Source organism: Meleagris gallopavo, chromosome 3, assembly GCF_905368555.1.
Source record: "Meleagris gallopavo chromosome 3, MGAL_WU_HG_1.1, whole genome shotgun sequence".
Lineage (NCBI taxonomy): Eukaryota > Metazoa > Chordata > Aves > Galliformes > Phasianidae > Meleagris > Meleagris gallopavo.
In genome coordinates, this window is record NC_139406.1 from 31091260 (window position 1) to 31113053 (window position 21794).

General features: G+C 38.5%; 1 protein-coding gene across 1 annotated transcript in view; it reads right to left on the reverse strand.

Annotated features, from left to right (window-relative positions):
- Positions 1-21794, reverse strand: part of MOCOS (molybdenum cofactor sulfurase) — a 273774-nt gene that overhangs the window by 247943 nt on the left and 4037 nt on the right. Inside the window, exon 2 of the mRNA XM_085220550.1 lies at positions 10064-10194. The gene's annotated coding sequence lies outside the window, so the exon portion shown is untranslated. The remainder of the gene's footprint in view (positions 1-10063; positions 10195-21794) is intronic.

A 21794-nucleotide genomic window follows, 5' to 3' on the forward strand; every position in this document is an offset into this window, starting at 1 on the left:
GCTGCACCCACACTTCTGGGAGCGCACAGGCCACCTCTGTGAGCACACCTCAGCACCCTGATACTGTGGGGTAGACTCAAAACACAGACAGAGCAGGTACAAGCCTGCTGGTCAATAAAGCAACATATCCTTCATGAAACACAAGCTATTCATCTCAGTACAGCAAATATAAATAAAATAATCTGATATTCAGAGGTCAGGCAGCAGAGCCTCCTGAAAGACCCAGTGTACAGTCAAGATCTGGCATATGCGAGCTCCTTCAGAGAAGTGTACCCTGAAGCACAGTTAAGTATTTCCATGATCCAACATTTTTTTAATGGAGTATTTGTGATGCTCCATAAGCTATAGCTAAGCAGCAGGAGTGTATACAGATTGCACAGACTGCGGAACAGTTGAGTAGCTTGCACAAAGTCACAGACGTCAAAACAAAAAATTTACAAGAAAACAGCCTAATCCCAGTGTGGAAAAGCCAAGCCTAAAAACCACAATGTCCTGATTACAATATAGAATCACTAAACATGCAGAAGGAATGAACAAGTCAGTTCCTTGGGACCCATCTGCTAAGGCTTTCCTTCTGGATGAATTTCTGCCCAATTCATGCTGCTCCATAGACTAGTTAAGTGGGAGCCAGCATATTGCCAGGGAAAGCCTGACTATGAAGAGATTTTATCATTATTATTTTTATAAGATGATGGAAAATTAAGAACTTGAGGACGCTGTGGCAGATACATAAGGAGTAGAAGTTTGCTATAGTTGCTGACTTGGGGAGGTAAGATTTAGATAAACAGAAGTCTAAAGTGAGGACTTATTTAATTAATGAATGTGAAAAATGCAAAGGAGACTGATATTCAAATTTGTCTTTGCTGCTGTTTGCTCCTTTGCAACGACAAAAGACCTAAAACAAATAACTTGGTCCTAACCTAATAGGACCTTGTACTTGTTCTACGTATTTCCCTGTGGTTTCAAGGAAAGACCTAAATCCAAACAAATACTATTAATTTTTCTAAAAAACGCATTATAAATCTCAAACAATTTGTGGGTTGGATCCTTACGCAGTGTTTGCTTAAGATGTTCTAGGAGTCTCAGGAAACAAACAGCAGGGAAGCATACCATATTACTCTTCACTCTCATTTTAGCAATATTTAATCTTGTATTCATTTTACAGTATTTAAAATATATATCCCTTGATGCTCAATTGTTAAATATTCATCTCAATTGAATATTTCTTCCTTACATAAGTAATTGATCATTTTTTAACAGTACCATATTTAGTTCAGAGAAATTAAAAATATCAAATTAAAAATATCGAAGTGATTTATGTGATTGAATCTTCACCATATTCAAGCCCTACTAGAGGGGCAAATTTGATTGTCTTTCTTTTTCTCTTTCATTACTGTGAAAATATGTGTTTCATCTTATCTTATTGGAAGTTTTTACTAAGTAGTAGCACTTCATCTAGAGCTTACCAAACTCTGAACTGAAGTATCTCAACCTGCACTCAGAACATCACATGGACCACAATGCTGTGTAATCACCTACATTTTAATTCAGGAAAATTCTTTTTTGTATTCCTCATTGTTCCATAGGCCATATTACCCTGGCCTGCTACCTCTGTTAGGGAACCAGCACTACAAATAAGATCAGTGGTGTCAGCATTTTTGTTAGCCTTCTGGTACCTAGAAGAGGTAAAGAGCAGATTTTTCCATATAGCGTGGTTTCCCATTTAGACAGTGCATCCCCATGCTGGTCATTTGCTCTCCTTTCCTTGTTCCTTTCAATGTATATTTTCCTTATATTTTTTTCCCAACAAATACTAATACAGCAAAGACCTAGACATCAGCATCTGTTTATTGGCCAAATAACATTCCCGAGGCGCTCCTCAAATACCTCCCCCACTCTTTTTTCCCTCTTGCTGAATATGATGTACTTAAGATTAAAGTGTGATTTTTTTTTTTCTTTGAAGAGGCGATGAATGTGTTTTCCTTTTTTACTAATTACAACATGATATATGAGGCAGAAAGCCTTGCAAGCAGTAGCACAGCATGCAAGTGCAGATGAATAATAATTAGGCTTACATGTTTTAGAAATTAAAATTTTTATTAGAAGGCTGTTATTTCAAAGTTTTAGTGCTGCGTATAAGTGTAGTTGATGTAAGTGGGCTTTTTTTAATCCAATCAACCCAGTCCTGCTTATGATGTAGAGGCCTCAACTAACTCTCAGTAAATTCAAAGACTTCCACTGACTTCAAAGGGACTTGACTCAAGCCCTAGAAAAAGGATTTGTAAAAGTGATTAGTGTCAGGGCTTTGTTTTAGAAGTAAATTGTAACTAACCACAAAAAATGGTCTTATTATAAAGATTTAATATGCATCTGGGAATAAGAATTTATCCTTCAGTTATTGTAAGACACCCATGACTAAGGGAGAAAGTTGTACTGCTTCTTCCAACCAGAACTTTTCTTCAACTTTGATAAATCTGTACTATCTTTTGGAGATACAACAGCATGATAGGTCTGTATTTCTGATACCAAAAATGTGAATCTCCACAGCCATACTGGGAGTGAAGCCCTAGAAAGATGATGAATCATGTATCTCTTCCCTTGCTCACCCACCCTTACAAAATACACTGAGTGTTGCTGTCCCCATTTGAAAGCCCTATAACAAATTCCTTCTTTTACCACAGCCCAGTATTTCCATGAACTATGAAGTTTCACAGTGTGGCAAAAGGTTGACTGGAGTAACCAGGAGAACTGGATACTCCTGGTCTGACTGCATCAATCCAAGTCACCCTCCTCGCTTAGCACTGCTAATACTCTGAATGAGTTACTTCCTTTAATTAGAGTTGCCTACTCCTTACTTCAGAATACCCTCACCACATCTGCTATGGTCGTTGCTTCACTTACCTCCCCACTCTGCATCTCAGGCCTCATTTTTTACTTAATCCCCATATACCCCACCCAGATCTGTACCCACAGGGAAAAATAAAGGTCTCAATAAAGATTTCAAGGCCCATCAACACTGAATTAACTGCAGGACTGGGCACTCCAATATTCCTTGCTCTAAAGCCCATCAGTATAGTTATATACATTTAGTAGCCCAAAGAGGGAACTCCCTCAAGTTTTCTATACCAGCCAATACCAAGCTTAAACTAAGGAGGTCAGGCACTGGGAGCCGTGTGATGGGCACAACACAGGGTTCACCCAGAGCTCTGCAGACTGCACTGAATTCTGGATTGTGGCACAGCGCTACCAGCATCCACTCTAGATTAAAACTGGTGGTACAGGTAGAGCAGTGTATGAAAAAGCATCACTTTAACAGTGCTTTATTTATCATGTGAGCATTTCTGAGTATTTGGCACTAGCATTAGTCTTCATGCAGTTTATGTGTTAAAAAAATATATATAGAAGAAAGAAAAGAAATTGCATAAATGATAAAGATTTGCTTAAACTACTATGCTCAAGTTCCAGTTCAAGCCTCCTCAAATTCCCGTATTGTGTCAGCCTGGGATTTTGGCTAAGCTTGCAAGGGTCCAGAAATGACAGCGTGGGGGAGCCAACCAGAGGCGTGCAAGTGAGCTCACAACACTGAATATGCTTTTGCTGTAAAATCAGATTAGTGTAACAGCTCTCAAATGCATTTCTTTCAAACGTCTCCAGAAACAGCATGACACTGACAAGTATGCTGACATGCAAGAGCCTTCTACCCAGCACTCCCTCAAAAGAGATGTTTAACTCCGTTGGGAATCAAGCGCTTCTCCGTATCTGTTTGCAGTAGGTTAACTATTGATTTTAACTGCTTAAAGTTTAACAGAGCTTTTAGTGAATTTCATATTGATCTATTAAATTTAATCGTTATTGATTTTATGGGTTCTGTTAAACCAATTCTACGTTGACCAGGTGTTCCAGTCAATACCTGTATACTACTTTCAATTAACCCACTTCATGGAAAAATATCCATGGAACATCTGGCAGGATATTAATTTTGCCAGTCCTTGTCTTGACTGTTTATGCAACTGACCAAATCAATTTTTAAAACAGTGTAACACAGATGCAAACATATCATTGAAATTCAGAAAGAGTCTCCTGGTATTAACTGCTTAAGGTTGCTCTAAACATACAGAGCAATGCAAACATCAATAATCTATTACTTCATTCCTGGTTTCATTTTCTCAAAAGATTGTGGTGTACACATTCATTTGTGCTGCATTGTGAATTCTTCATAAAAACAGTTCTGAGCTAACCAAAAGGTATTAAAAAGATGTTGTTACACATTTGCAGCAGATCTGCCAATAAGAGGAAAGGGAAGATCTGCTCACTGCAAAAATATCTTCATGGCATGAGAATCTTAATTTAAAAAACAGAATTGTTTGTTTATTTATTTATTTCAAGATACCACAATGCTCTGCTGTTTTTCATAGAAATTATTCTCCTTCATTACAAAGATGGGAAAAAAAACACCCTTTTCTGTCATTCAGGACCACACTAGTACTGTCAAAGATATTTCTTACGGTTCACTTCAGCCAATGGAAGTGTGGCCTGCCAGATCCACATCAAGCTTATCACAGCTGGTACAAATCATTCCTGTCCATCACTGTTGCAATAAACCTCAGTCATCCCCTGAAATCAAGGGAGGATGCTTTAATCATTTTACTGACTTTTGCTGGTGTTCTGACACTGCAGAAATATTAAGAAAAGGAAAAGTTCCACAACTAGGTCAACTGCATTGTTGGCATAATAAATCAGTTTGTTTAAAGCCTTGTATTACTCTGCTTTGCAGTTTTTGAAAGCGATAATGGTACGTACTTCAAACTTCAGCATTTAAAAGCAATTCCTATTTTTCTCAGTTTCTTCTGCCAGATCATACACATTTTGAGTACCATAATGCAAACCCCATAGTCTGCTTCATAATTGGATAATATTATGTATTCAGAAAAGTTACTTGGACAATTGTATAGTGGACAAAATTTAACATAGGTTTTAGCAGCCAGCTTCGAGGAGGTTATTGTAGTCACAGGTACAGTGGGTGACGCATTTAATTTAGTTTGTACACTCTGGGTTGGCCAACACAATTTATCTATTCAAGTTCTGGCAATGACGGTTTCTCCACATGAGTAAAACAAATCCAATTTTGTACCTATAACACATTCGGCAAGTGAAAGAGGTACAGATTTTGATTACAAATCTAGAGGCAACCATTACTCTACTTAAAAGACTGTTAGAAAACAAAAACATATTTATGTAAGTTACATGGAAAAGTCCATACTACCCATCTAAAAAAATCTACCATGGAATACCCATTTTTTCAGTGAGTCAAGGAGAGCAGGAAATGTGGAAGCAAAGATTCACAGAGTAGACAGTAAGTCCCATAAAACACTGATTTAGTAAAGGGAAAAATTTCTCCCCACTCCTGTTTCTTTTAAAATATATTTTACTAGGGTTTTTATGACAAATACATTCCAGTAAATCAATTTTGCCTCATTTTCATACTAAGAAAACAAGCACTAGTGGAGAAAACTTCACTAGTTAAAGGCCTGCTTTAATCTTCTAAAAGTGTGATTAGGCATAAATTTTCTCTTGTTACTCATCTATGGTTTATGTACATTTTATGATTCTTGTTCTGCAGCTGCCTTTTACACCTATTGTGTTGCATTTTTTACGTTCATTTAATCAAGAGCTGAAGTGAACTAAACGAAAAAACTGAATGTTCCCTCCCGTTTCCCCCCCCCCCAACTTCTTTTTGTAGAGGGATGTTGCTTGTACTGCGCAGATCAGAAAGCCAAGATTAAAAAAAAAAAAAAAAAAAAAAAAAAGGCAGAAATACAGATCATCCAAAGCTCAGTCTCTCTCTTTTTTTTTTTTTAATGACTTTCATTTTGAACTACAACATCAGAAATATTTCTTCACTTCTTGTATTTCTCCTCAAAGGATGAGTGCAGGTTTGTCCACAGCTCAGAAACTACCCCCTCCACGTACCCCAGACCACAGAAACTGCTTATCTAAAAAGGATTACTGCATTCCATGGCAGTTACAGTATGCAGCAAAGTATCACTACATTCACTGCTGCTGATGGAGGCCATCTGTTATCACTGTAGCACAACCTACTGGTTTCATGATGTTTCTTCCAGTTTGATTTTCACAATTTTGCAATTAAAACATTCATTTTGTTAAGTTTATGGAGATGAATTTTAAATATTCTTAACTAAATGATCAAGTTAGAAATAAAGGGCCCAAATACATCCTTCTGATTATCAAGGGAAAACAAAGCACAAAAGAGCTGACCAATATGGAAAAAAAATGGCCAATTTCCTTTCTTGGTAGGGCTCTGCTATGATTATATGTGAATTAGAATATCTCTGATTGGAACTAAATGTGAAGGATGTGAACTACTTGTTGTGGTAACAGACTTGAGTACTACAAACATGGCAGTCTACTTACGTTTTTCTCAAAGACAAAGATACAAAAGCTCATGATGCTTGTGTTTTATTTCTTTTTTTTTTTTTTAATTTGTTTAACAAAAGATTCCTCATGCTTTGCCGCATATCAAGAAGCTACTGGAAGATATGAGGCCACAGAACTTTGGAGAAAGGCTCCAGAGAACTTTCTATGATAAATTTCCAGTTCCACACTCAAATCTTCTTAGGCAACAACCACAAGGCCACAATAAATGCATGAGATAGATAAAGGATGTGCAGTTGATGTATGAGTAAGGCACAGGAAAATTTTAATCCAGGCTGAGACTAACTCCCCTTTCAAGAACAAAAAAGAACACTGGAGAACTCATTGACAAGCTTTTGCAAATGAATTATTCAATTAACAGACTCTCTTATGACATTCTCCTATAGTCGGATGAAATACTTGAATACATGTTGACAGATGAGTATTCCTTGATTATTTTTTATTTTTATATAAATGTGACAATAAGCTTATGCCCCTCTTTCTACCCTCTTACAATACTCCACCTATTCTATCATAAAAATAATCACGTACTGCTTGATTTAATGATATGACTGATTCCAGGAATCAAAGCTGTTTGTTCAGAACTGAGACAAGATCAGGCGTATTTTCTCTTGCTGTCCAAGTTGTAAAGGATTTTAAAGACAACCAGATGGAAGATCAGGCATATAAATCAGTTGATCTCTGGCCTATTTCAGAAAACAGTGACTCAATCTATCATACAGAACTCTCCAGATTATTTATTGGGATGCTTGTAAGCTAGCAAAAACATCAGTGTGCTTCTAATTGCATTAGGCTCAATTAAAAGGAAGTTCCAGGTTGCTCAAGTTAAAGGAAGTTGTAGTCTGCTCTGCAGTTAGCTGCCATGAACTGTAAAATAAAAATATGTGCTTACTTCTATCTCTCAAGAGAAGAGATAAAATGCTATAATCACTATTAAAGCTGATTATCTTCCTCTTTAAGGAGACACTGCTTAGCAAATGCAGCTGATATGCTCATTACTTGATGTGACTTCCCTCCCTGTCATAGCTGCATCACCTACCAGGAGGAGCTGAACTCAAGAAAGCCTTGCTAAATGGTACAGCTTGCTCCTGCAGCCTGAAACCACCCCTGATATCCACCCATGGTTCCCCATGGCTCTACCACACTCTCTCTTTTTGGCTAACAGAAAAGGACCTGGAGGTGCTGATTGACAGCTGACTCAGTATGAGCCAGCAGTGTGCCCAGGTGGCCAAGGTCAGTAGCATCCTGGTCTGCAGCAGAAATAGTGTTGGCAGCAGGACGAGGGAAGTGATCATCCCCTTATCCACTGTCAGACTGTATTCAGTCTGAGGCTCCGCACTGTAAGAAGGATATTAAATTGCTCAAGTGTTTGCAGACAAGAGTGACAAAGCTGGTACAAGGACTGGAAAATAAGTTATGGGAAGCAGATGAAGGAAGTGGGGTTGTTTAGTCTGGAGAAAAGGCATCTGAGAAGAGACCCCATTGGTTTCTACAACCGCCTGAAAGGAGGCTGCAGCAAGGTGGGTGTTCGTCTCTTTTCTCAGATGACAAGCGACAACAGACATGAGACAACAGCTTCAAGTTGCACCAGGAGATGTTTAGATTGGGCATCAGGAAGAATCCCCTCACAGAGAGAGCAATCAGGCATTGGACCAGGCTGCCCAGGGAAGTAGTGGAGTCCCCATCCTTGGAAGTATTCAAGAGATGTGTGGACTTTGCACTAAGGGACATGGTTTAGTGATGGGACTTGGTAGGTCAGTTTGACAGCTGGACTTGGTGATTTGAAAGTCTTTTCCAATCTAAATGATTCTTTAGTTATATGCAAAAGACAGATACCATGGAACCACGAGAACATGGCCGTGAGACCATGAGTTAGACATCAAATAGCCATAATAAGCAAAAGAAATACTTCACCTTCCAGAAAAGAGAAAAATTATCAGACCTTATGGACAACTGTTTAAATCCTACTTCCCTCTTGTCAAAGAAGCCAGAGGAAGATTTAATTTTTTTTCAGTAAGAAAATCCACAGAGGGGGAAAGACAAGCATAAATATTGCCTGCAAATCCCCAGCATGCTGGGAGTTGCTACTGGGATTGTGAGCAGCTCATCAAATAAACTGAGTCATCCTCTCTAGACACTGTTACCTAATTCAGCTGCATGATTTGACCTTGGAGTTCAGAAAAATATACTGGAAAATGAAAGATCTCAGAGAACCCATAAACCTAAGAGAAAACTTCTGAGACATTTGAAGAGAAACTGGAGAAGAAAGATCAACTTGTGGGTCTCCTTTGTTTGCAAACTGTTGCCATTACAAACTTTTCACTTTACTTATGATTGTGCATTTTCTGATATGCAATGTATGCTTTGATGGTGAAAAGCACTATGTCCTAAATGCACTCCCATTGCCTGCAAGCAGCAAAATCTGACTCAGCAATAGGAAGTATATATATAATAGGAGGTATAGGAAAGGAGGGCAGAGTGTGGGAGGGTTGAAAGGGCTGAGCACATGATGTGCAATAACAGAGGAGAGATTCAAACCATTTATCTGCAATCTGAAAATGCTCCCCTCAGCATGAAAGATTTATCCCTTAATTCAATTTACAAAACTGTTAATTCTCCACATAACTTAAACCAGAGGTTTGCTTTTTTAACATCTCTATTTAAAGCTGAAATACACAAACACCATTTTGGCAAATCCACATTCATTCCTACTCGCCACAAAACCTCAGTATCATTTATCTTATTCTCTACTCTTTGTTCTACTTCTCCTCTTTCCTTCAGTTAAAAGTCAATAGGGTTCAGTTGAAAGGGAGGCTGTAACACCTCCGGTGCATTAGCATTTTGTGAGTTAGAACTAAAGAATTTATATTCTGTCCTGCTGCAGACAGTTGTGATTACACAGATCTAAAATGCCGTGTTATCTAACAAGAAGTTTCAAACCTAAGTAAAACAAAAAGCCAGACAGAGAGTTAGTTTTCCATAGTGGGATGAAAAGATGGCAGAACAATATAATATATATATATACATATATATATATAATATATATATATATATTGCCTTTTGCTTTAAAGCTACAAAGGCCAGACTATTGTGTTTTCAGAAGAGCATTCATAGAGTTATACCTCAAGTCTAGGAGAATTTTGCACCAGCCAGCCAACAGTTCATCGTTTATATGAGAGCACATCCCACCTGGTTTGGACTGGCTTTTTGTTAAACAAACCTTCCAAGCACAGAAGTAACACTGGATGAGTGTCCAGAATTCTATGAATAATTTATGCAAAAATCTATTAAGCAACTCATCTGTTAGTGTACTTCATAAATGGTTTAGGGTTGTTACATACATTTAAATGCCAGTATTCAGCTTCATATTTGTACCTGTATATTTTTCTTCTAAACAGCTTACTGTCTATTATTTTGTTATTATTTGTCTATTACTCTTTCAGAAGTTGTATATCTACCTCAAAATATTATTAAAATATACAGCATGCATCACTTAAGCAGAACTAGAAGACATGGAGTTATGTTTACATCTTTATCCTTTTCCTGAAAATCTAACAAAGTCAGATCATAATGAACATCAGACAAAAATAATTGTGAGGAGAATTATTACCTTATGAAGGATTGAATACCAGCAATAAACTGAATCCTATCCTGATGGATAGTTGGTGTGCTGAGGAAAGCCATCGTAGCACTTTCATCCAAGTAGTGCAACCATCAACACCTACCATCAAACTTGCAGAGCTAAGAAGATACAGAGAACACTATCAGCATTTGTAATACTCTCTCAGGCATGTGCATTTTATTAGAGCTCAGAGGATGGTCAAATGTGTTCTATTAAGTAGACTGTCTACAATAAAACCCCATTAAACTACTTCAGGAATTGCTATGGGGCACGTCCATCACTTGATGGACCTTCTTTACAAGTGTTTCCAGAGTTCCCCATTGATCTGACTTTTATTAGTCTCCGCATACTCATAGAGAGAATATTTTAATTTCTTGAAGTGTTATGAATTCAAATATCAATGCTCAACAGAGCTTGGGGCTTACAGAAAGACAAAAACCCAAGACAGGTTTCCTGTGAGTATTATTCAATAAAACGTTCTGGAGGAAGATTGGGTTTTCGGTTGTCCTCTTAAAGGGCAGGTATGACTTAGTCCTCTTTAAATGACTTTAAATAGATGGGGGTCTTGAGTCTGACCTTGAGCTTCTGCAATAACAGCAATTATGCAGTCTCTCCTGATGACTTGTTCATTGTCAATTTTGCTTTGTAATGGAAAGTTTTCCCTCATATCAAAGTTACATTTTCCCTCTCTGCTTGATGCCTCTGGCCTCTTATCTTCCTCTGTAGATTAATCATCCATGACTGTGACATACTTAATGCAGAAATTCTATCTCCCCTTGATCATCTTTTTTTCTTGACTGGACATGCCCAGCTCTGATTTTTCCTTGTACATTCTTATTTTCCAGATCATTTACCAATGCTTTAGTATCTCTAAATTTTCTTCAATTTGTCTGTCCCTTGAAAAATGTGGCACCCATAATCAAGTGAGGAACTCTGTGAGGGCAATTGCTTCTTATTTGTAAAAGAGTGGCCTAACAACTCTTGTTCTTCATAAAATGCTAATGTACTATTCACATGTTGCTTTTGATCCATCATTTCTCAAACATCTTTTTACTGTACACCTAATTCCCAATCAAAACTCAAATCAAATGTACACTGCAGGTAGAAGGTGTCAGAGAAACTGGTTGTCAGGGTTGTATTCTAAAGAGAGCACAGTTTCTCTATCTTACAGGTCAACTGAAAGGTAATGGAAAACAACATAGTTCACTAAGAACTAGGGAAGTGTGAGATATCTGCCAGCTATAGCATGTAGGAAGGAAGTAGGAAAGAAAACTTAAGAAGAAATGGAAAAGTCAAATGAACAGGCAAAATTTAAATATATCTAAACCAAAACTCAAGTTTGTTTGAATTTGATATGGGAAAAATTGTACAGGGTTATTAGGTTGAATTAGTCAATTACCTCTTCACCAGAACTTCCAGCAAAATGATCACATCACTGTTCGCCTATGTTATATATATATATTGAAATATGTACAATAGTTCCTCTGGCACAGGTGCTTGTAAAATAAACCTCAAGCGTGGCATGGCAGATATTCGTGTTTATTTTTGCTCAATTTCTGTATTATGTGTCTTCATACAATTGGTATTAAATTGCTGTCTTGTAAGTGCACCTAGGTTCTGAGAGCTGTAACCAAGAAAATTAAGGTTGTAAGGAACAAATAGAGATGTCTTTCATATTCACAGATCCTCCATAGTCTTCAAATTATGTTCTCAATGGCACTGAGCAAAATTTACAGCTGCAACCAAGTAAATAAATCTTGATAATGCACAGTGGAGCACAATCCAGCCTCACCAGAATATTAGGAGAATAAAGCAATACTTCCCTTGTTAGTGAAGTGAGCAAATAGAAGCTTTAATGCTAAGCTCAGCACTGAGATCAAGGAAAGAAAAGGGACCATACTAGCCTCCCATTTTTTAAAGTAAAAACACAGTTAAACATTTATTTTTACTTAATCTTACAATTTTAGCCCATATCTCAAACCACTTAACTGTGTTCAAATAATTTTCCCAAAACATGTTAAACTCAGTGTTGATTTGTGCTCTTTCTGAATTCAGTCCTCATCCTCATCTGCAACTTTGTACTTCAGCAGGCTGCTGCTGGAATTGAGACACTGGGAGCATTTTTCTATTTTTTTTCTTCCACTTCAATATAGTTTAGAAAGGCAACCATGCATTTCTACTGCTATTTCAAGATATTTTTTATCTCATTTTTCATCAGGTCCTAGAACAGTTCAAAATCTTTTGCATAAATATCAACACCAAAATATTTTGCTGCAAGAGTTCTATCAAAAGTTACTTTGATATGCTTAAACAAATACAGTCACGTTTTGCTCTAATGCAGGATCAAGTATGACAGATTTGCAGTCAAGGTATACTGCTTTTCTTCAGTCCCCAAAGTCCTCAATGTAAGGAAGCAAGTACTCTCCTCGGACAAGAGGCAAAAGTGTTGAGCTCCCAGGTCTCACTACATTCCCAAGTGTAAGCTCCTTCAGAGTCCTAATACTAGCAAATTGGAGACTGCCAGTATTGATTTATCTAAGAGTCAGACAAGTTGTGTAGTGTTTTTATTCCTCAGGTGATGCTCTCTACAATGACTTTAAAGGAGGTTGTGAGGAGCTAGGGTCTTCTCTCAGGTAACAGTGATAAGACCAGAGGGAACAGCCTCAAGTTGTGCCAGGGGAGGTTCATGCTGAATATTAAGAAAAACTTCTCAGAAAGAGTGGTCAGGCACTTGAACAAACTGACCAGGGAGGTGGTGGAGACACTGTTCCTGAAGGTGTTCAAGAAATGTGTGAATGTGGCACTGAGGGACAAGGGTTAGTGGTCAACATTGGCAGTGGGTGGATGGTTGGATGAGAGGATCTGAGAGGTCTTTTCCAACCTTAATGATTCCATGATTCTGAGGAAGAGAGATCTTTATTTTTATTGCCTTTTCACCCTCTGGGATGCATAATGTATGTGTGAGCATGCTGCTCAGGTGCGAGGATGTGGAGAATTGCACCTCACACCTTTCAGTCACTCAAACAAATTTAGGTGCTATGAGAAAAACTCACAGGAACAGAGAGCAGGTGTGCTCAGCCCCACTGCCTCATGCAGTGTGGAGATACCCAGGTCAACAAGAAGAAAACTAGTAAAAGGAGCTCCTTTATGTAATAAAATTAATTGAAAATATTCTCTCCGTAGCATTCATGACAGTCTGCAACAAGCAAGGGATAGATTTAGACCTATGTTTTTATTTCAGTTTGTTGTTGTGAATTATTTGTCATGACCAGCTAATGTGCTGAAGGGAAATATCGTCTCATATAGTACTTTACTGCCAGGCTAAAGGCTTCAGTCTAATTGTCTGTCATATCCCTTCTGAGCTCCTCTGCTAGCTTTTGGAAATAACATCAATGTTTTACTGATATTTATTTAGACTTGACTAGAGACTAGACAGATTTTAAGAGACCATGCTCAGCATCCCATTTCACCTTAACAGTAATCATTCAAACATCACAGCTTGTGCAACTGTAATTAAGACAATTGCTTTTGTGCACCTTTGTTTTCTTTTAGGGACTATCTTTCTTCCCCTAGGTACCTCTGCCTGTGCTGCACTTTACTAAGGCGGTAAAGCCCAGTTTGGGCAACTTTGCCTCTCAATAGCCAGTGCCAGAGAGAGCTGTTAAAAGCAGTCTTCAGCTATGACCAAGACCACAAAAGAGCTGGAAGGAACAGAGTTGGAATATCTGGGTGAAGCAACTCAGCCAAATTCGGAAAGTTAGGAGTTGATTGCTCCTCTCAGAGCAGGTATTGTCACTGCCTCCAGTGGGCTGAGAACTGGGCCATAAATCAATGTGATGCTGAAACACAGAAGAGTAAGCGATGTGGACACTATTGATAAACTGACCAATGGGGCTTTGATGAAGACTTATTACAGATCCTTATAACTGCCCTTTGAATCTTCCTGTTTCAGTTACATCATCATGCATAAAGGACATACTCTTTATATAGAGTACTGGAACTGTCATAGTAATTTAGATGAAAATATGGTGTGAGGTCTGTTAAGCAGTTGGTAGTGAGTGTGAGTCATTTACTACGCATTCCTCTCCCTACAAGGGTACAATAATAAATGTTCTGCATTGGAGTATTTGGCATGTACAATCATGCTGTTTACTCAGGTTTGCTCCGTCTTTCAGTTGCAACTGTTAGTCAATGTTTTTCTGATGGCTTCTGCAGTACATTTGCTTTTCTCTCTTTTAAATCTGCTGTTTTCAGGCTTCCTTCAGATATTCTGCTATGAATTTTTACGAAATGTGTAGGGATCCAGCCCCCAGCATAGTCAGTGAGGAGAACTGCACGCCTCACTTTCTTAAGCACCCTTGAAAAATCCCACTCATCTTTCAAGTAAGGTCAGGAGGAAAAGGTGAAAACAGATGCACTTTCAGGCCATAATCTTGCAAGTATTTATGTAAACAATTTGAATCAAGCGTTTGCAGAAGCATTTGCACTATGTGGATTTAAATGGAGATTTTATTTATTAAAAAAAAACCTCAAAAATCAGAGATGTTTATATATGCAATGAAATGCCATTTTGAAGGAACATTTTAATACACTAGTGTGTCTGGGTTTCCTAGATGTTTAGCAATTGAAAAAGCCAAACTTTTTAGCTTTGGTGTAGCTTTGGATTAGCAAGCAGGTCCTGCACACACAATGTGTTTTATATACCATGAACGCTTTCCTCTTTATTAATCCAACATGCAAGGCTTTCATTTCTTAGTGAGGCCCATCTTTTTATTTCCTGCAGATTTTAAAATCTGTTGTGTTGGCACTTTACTTCTTGGAGACCACTGGTGTCATTTTCTCCAAATTGTTAGCGTAAACAGTCTGTAACTCTAGTAAGCCAAATGTGGGTGTATTAATCTTCCTAGTGCCAGCTAAGCAAGCCTGGCAAGGCACAGTTTAATTCTGTTATCAGAAAAGTAGTAAATAATCTTTTTTTTTATTCCTTTTTTTCTTTCTTTCTTTTTTTATTTTTTTTTTTTTAGTGCAGCAACACCCGGATCCATGTAAGTATATTTGGTTCTTGTAAGTTAGAAGATGAATGGAAGATTAAGGAAATGATTTTTATAAAAATCACATACAGGAGCAAGGATGAATAAATAAAAGAGGAAAAGAACAGTGTGGTCTATTTTACATAGTGGTCAAAAAAAGGAGGCTGTCATATTCAGGCATATGGTATCATCAGCATGAATTAAAGGCTGGCTCCATTACATCATAGAGAATTACACGTGACTTAGTGAGTGCTTTACAAGATTAACAAGCTAAAACTGTTAGACATCATTAGAGGTATCTGCCACCCTCCTTAAGGAGAATTCTGCCTTGCAGCCACTGTGTCAGTATCAGCATGCAGTCGTGCTGTGAGGTGTCCTCCTGCACTGCAACCATGGAGAAGCCCAGGTCAGACTTCCATGGGATCCTTAAGCCTGACTCTCAGGACTCAGTACATAACTCAAGTCTCAAGGCTTGGTTTGTGTTAGCAGAAAGTGTGGTGGCAGATTTCCCACTCCTTACACTGATTGTCAGGAGCTGTTATTTCCGTAGCAATGTTCCCCCTTTCCCTGCAGGCCACAGATAGAGCTTGCTGGGTTTCTGGATCTGAATAGATGGCATGAAGATACAGGAGGGCAGGAAGCAGGGAGATGCCAAAGGAAGAATCCAAAGTCTCTTGGCAGTCACATGCTTCAAGCAAAAACAAGAAGCCCCTTGAACAGCTAGTAATGTCACATTTGCAAAGACATTGCTGGGGTCTCAGGAAAATGCACGGACAGCTCAGTACCTCCAAAGCATTCAAAACATCCCGGGAGAATTTCAGTCCCCTGGATCTGATTTCATGCTTTCTCTTAGAAGTGTAGACACCTCTTCTTGTGTTTATGACTGAGCTGCAAGGAGAAGATCCCATCATGGGCCTGTTTCTACACGGCTCATCTGTAATCTAAATCTTGGTGCAATTACTAAAGAAAGCCTTCTAATTATGAGCTTTACAATCATACTTTATGGTAGATGTGCCTTACAATCATACTCCATTCTTCAATGCTTTGCTGAGAAGTGCAAGCTCTCCACCATCTGAGCATGGGTTACCAGAGAAAGGGCAGCCTAACATAGCACCAGATTCAGCCTAATAAAAAAGCCATGGATCAATTCACCTGCAGTTTTCAGTGTGATCCCAGATAAATCACTTAGATCCCAAGCTCTTGAAAGCCAAGCACTCTTCATTCTCTTGATGTGAACAGAGAGAAACAGGCGGCACAGTACCTTGCTATCCCCAAAGTTTCAGCTTTTACAGCTATCAAAGGAGTTTGGAGACAGACAGCATCCTGAATTTTTGTAATACGTTCTCCTTGACAGGAGATGATAAAATTCCTCAGGAAGATAGGTTGAGTAATACATCCCAGAAGCTTTTCACACAAAAATAATTTACTACTACTCAGACACACAGAGTCTTCTATCCAAGAAAGACTGAAATCTCTTCTCTCTCTCTCTCTCTCTCTTTTTTTTTTTTTTTTTAATCTGTGTGAGAAGACCTTCCCTGATCTACAGCAGCAATTCTCTTCCTAATGGAACCAAATCCAGCTCCTTCCTTCTAGATCCGGACAGCCAGCTTAAACATATGGCTCTCTCCTTCACACGAGCAGCAGACAATACCGTAGCTGCAGCTTTTCTCTGGGCAATGGAGCAGCAGAGGGGGAGACTGGGAGGGACACACCTGAATCATTTTTGGCTTTGTGCAGATACATAAACATGCTTTCACATCTTTACAGTAAAATTTACTGCTGCTGCAAAGATGCTTGCTGGTAAAAGAAAGCATTGCCTTCTCATACTTGAAATCAATAATTAACACTAGGTTTTCTCTGGCATTCTTAAAATGAACAGAAATAATCCTACATACACAAATAACTATGAGCTGCCAATCACAGCCCATCTCTACTTGTTCTAGAAGTAGACAAGGCCAAAATATGGGACAAGAGCCAGGAAGAAAAATAATACTGCAGGAAGCTTTAATGCTTACTGTAACTGCAGCCTGAAGCATCAGCATTTCAGATATCAATAATTTACAGGAATAGATAACGACAAGAGCTTGGTTCAACTTCTCCTATGCCCCACACAAGAAATAAATCAACGTAGGTAACTGGAGATACAATGCAGTGAATCCTGAGATACCAAATTCTGTAAATTTGGATGTAGGACTATTTCTGATGCTGCCTGACAGATGTGAAGTTTGGATCCTAGTTTGTTGATGGAAGGGAGAATCTTGCCATTTCAAGAGGCTCTTTGATGAGGCTCTTTATAGGATCTCTCAATAGGCTTAAAGTACTATACCAGATCATCAGCTTAGTCTTCACAGAAGGAAAAAGTCACATTGCCCATTCACAAAAATTTAGACAACTCTGAGAGATCAGGCAGCAAATGTTAAGCAGGCAAAACATTATTGTCTCACTGAAATAAAAGCCATTTCATCATCGGATCTGGTGAGACTAAATTCCTATGACAGCAAGGCAAAAAGGCACTGAAATATGTCAGCTAGTTTTGTGGCTGCTGCACTGTCCCTGGAGACTTTTAAGGCGAGACTGGGTAAGGCCCTGGGCACCCTGATCTAGCTGTGGCGTTCATGGCAGGGGAGTTGGACTAGGTGACCTTTAAAGGTCACTTCCAACTCTAAGGATTCTATGATTTTATTAAACAAAAGGAGGAGGGTCTGCAGGTGATTTAAGGAAATCTACACCATTCTTCTTAAGTGAAGAAATAAAATCTTTTTTAAAACTGAGAAATTTTAACATTGAGACAGAAGTACAGTAGCAGAAAACTAATGTAATTGCCTTTTCCCACAATGGCAATGTATTTTTAAATATCTTCAATTATTTTCCTTTTAAATAAAATACAATGAAATAATAGAACAAGAGCAGAACGCTATCAAATTCTAACAAAACCAGCTACTTTAATCCACAGGTGACAGAACCAATACCACCTTCATGCTTTATTGAAATATGTTATAGATGGGCTCATTTTCTTTATTCCCTCTGCTTCAGGACACTAGTTAAGACTGACTAGGAACAGCACAGTAAAGAGCATGCTGGTACTGGGCAAAGGAAAAGTAATTAGAACATGCGAGAAGGTGAATGATCAGTAATCACAGAATGTCTTGGGTTGGAAGGGACTTAAAGATCAGCTAGTTATATAATGCCTTTCTTATCCACATCTGACAAAAGCAGCACTTTTTACTAATCTGCTAATTTCTATGTTTTCATTACTTTGAATCAAACTTGTATTTAACTCCCAGCTCTCTTTCCTATTGACTTCCACGACATTTTGTTCAAGCTCCCAGTATTGCCATTACCTTTGGTTTTTATGACTTCTGAATGTTCGCTGTCAAAATCTGTCTGCAGTTGTGACAGCTAGAAGATCTTCTGGAACTGAAGCAGACATCTGCATGCACTCATATGAGTACTGGTGATTTATGAAACACAAACAACATCATGAGGCATAATACACTCTAAGTTATTAACACAATGCCTTTTGTGAAAGAAATCCTGTCTAAACTGATCTGTTATGTCCATGAGATGTTGTAGATCTAAGCTGGGGTGCACAAGGAAGCAGGAGCTGTGGGCTCAGACACACACATTCTTTTGGAGCTGACTGTCTATGCACATCAGCCTTCTGAAGGTGGCTGTTACCTGACCAGGTTTCTGGCCCATAAGGATCTCACTGGCAGGGACTGTGCCTCCCAAACTCCCCCTGAGCTTTTTTGCTTCCACTTTGTCTACTGCATGGCTAAAGGGCAGATAGCTAAAGGTATTCAGGTACCCTACTTCCTCAAGTCTGACTGTAGCTCAAGAATGACACCACAGACCAGCAACGCACTTGACTCACTTGCTTAACTTAAATCATGGGCTTCAGATGTCCTTGACACACACGGAGGCACACACCCCATAGGCAGTGTCACAGGCATTGGCAGCACTGTGCTCCTGACCACTTTGGACACCATTCCTTTTGAGTCACTTGTTTGGCTCCACTAGGGACCGGGTGGCAAATTCATTTGAAAGTATGGAAGAATTTGGAAAATGGGTTGACAGAGCCAAGAAGTGCATCCTCAAGGCTTGTCACCATCCTCCTAAATCCCTGCTTGTTCCCATCCTGCAGTCACCACAATTGAAAAACATCTGAGAATGAACAACTCTTTCTTAAGTGTTTGGATAAGCTCTAAATTACTTTAAAAATCAGCCTTTAATGAAGAGTACAAGTCCTTTGAAAATATAATGTAAAAGAAATAGAGAACACTCTCTGTCTCCCAGCCTCCACATGGAAGAAGTCATGAAAAAAAAGGGTGGGAAATGGAGGTTGCAGCCAGCCATTTGTTATCAGTCACAAAGGCATCCTCTAATAAAGCATCAAATTAATTCAAACATGCTGAAATAATATTTCACTTCATTTCCTTTCAACGTTGTTACAGGTAATAAAACAATATAGACTTTGTTTTAATTCCACAGGGATACTGTCAAGGCAGTACATTAAAACATATAAAGTTAAAAGAGCCGTGTTTCCAAATTTATATTATTATGTAATTTAGTTCCCAGTGCCATAAATTTCTGGTGGCAAATTTAGCATTTTGAGCAATTCGTCTGGAAATGTGACAGTATATTTATTTCTACCTTATTTCTCCTCTGAGCTCACATAATAGAAGTAACTGAAAAGCTACTGAGGACCTGAATGAAATAAATACAGCGCTGCATAAGATATTTGGAAGCCTGTGACAAGGCAAAACAGTAAATGTAGACTTCAATAAATCTCAGGTTTGGTATAGTACCTGTTGATCAATGTCATTTCCGTTGCTTGAATATTGTGCAAATGAGCTGGGGGGGGGGAGGGGGGGCAGATTTACTGAGGAAGGGAGAGAAGTGAGAAAGGATTTTTAGTCTCAATCATTAATCTTTGTGGTGCAATGCCCCTTCTCTTTTTCAGTTGACTTCAGCTAAGCCCAAAGCTTCTTTACCAGTTCCACTGGGGCTCTATGTGCCTCTGGCATGCACTGTGCAACACAGATGTATATTTTACAGGCACATTATTCAGCAGCAGCTCTTGCTTGCGATAAATGCAGGTGGCATATATCTATATGCATTCAGTACTTTTTGCTGATTGACAGAAATTGACCCTGAGTAATTTGTTATAAGGAAGCTCCAGCTTCACAGAGTCGACATTATGGCACTCATAATATTTTCATAATTTCTGAAGGCTAATAAGTGTTATTATGGAGTAAGCACTTATGCCTTTTCATGAAGTGTTTGATAGAATTGGACCTTCTCTAGAGGTAGGATATGATTAATATAATCTCACCCCTAGACCTAAGAATACTCTGATTATCTGCCCAGATAATTAAAGCTGTTTACTTGTGCCATGAAAGGCCAATTTAAACAGATTGTGAACCTTAGCCTAGGGAGCATTCAAGATTTCTACAGCTTGTTACTAGCAAAGGATGAATTTTAATACTACCATAATTATTTCATCATTATGAACATAGTGAACTAAGTATAGATGCCTCCTGAAAACAGGATTATGATCTAACTATGCTGCAGATACACAGAAATCTGTCAGCTATTTCATGAGCTTGCCTCAAGGCTAGAAGTAATTTATTCTTTAAGGAAAGATGCAACACTAACTATAACCTAAGAGAATTGTGTTGACAAAAATTAATATGCAAATGTACACAACTTAGATGAGTGACCAAATTACTGTCGTTAGGGGCATCCAAACATATTTTAAGCCATACAATTTATTTCCCTGCAGGTTCTGATATCACAGTTTTGGTTTCTAATACTATGTTCATCAGTATTCTCCTAGGCCTCATGGGGTGTAGAATTTTGCACAGCAGTGGAAGGAAGAGAAGAGGATGTGTGTTAGCAACACATCTATTTGGAAAGGTTACACCTTCATCAGGTATGATGGAAATTTAGCTTGCATTATTTCTACCTCTTCAACTCTCTTTATGAGCACTCATACTCTGGAATAAGCGAGGATTTTTTGGTTATGGGATTAAATGAATAGCTGCTGGGAAGGAGTGATATCAGCAGCTGTTGTTATGTGGATGTTAATGAGCTGCACGGATAATTTGTGCTTACTGACTAAATGGGTGCTCTTGATTCTCATGAAGTGTAATCATGAAGGTTAGGCAAAGTGGCTGGTAAGAAACCTCTCCTGTCTTCCTTTGGGTTGCAGGTTGAAGGTTTTCTGCTTATGGGCAGAACAGTTATCTTAAAAAAGGAAATAAATAGCGAGGGATTTCAGACTGTGGAGAGGTCTGAAATATTTCTCTGCAAACTCAAACATCAACAACTTTCTTGTGCTCTTTCAGGAGATTTCACTAGTAGTGAGGGTGAACAGATTTTCCTTCTAGTTTACATTTTATTATAAATCTAGCTGATAAAAGCAAACATTAAGCTGCTTTTGTTTTAATGGCAAGAAGTGGAGTGGAGGGAATCCACTTCAGGACTCTATTTGCAGTTCCAGTAGGTCCTCTCCTTTTTTTCCCTCTAATTTTTGGCATTTAAAATAAGCTGTCTGTGCTTCCCAGTTGCAGGAAAAGGTCTTCTCTGGAATAATATACTCCCAGAGATGGTAATTATATAGATAAAGAAAAAAGAAGGAAACAGTGCTTATTAATGAGATATAAAATAGGGGAAAGGTAGCAAAA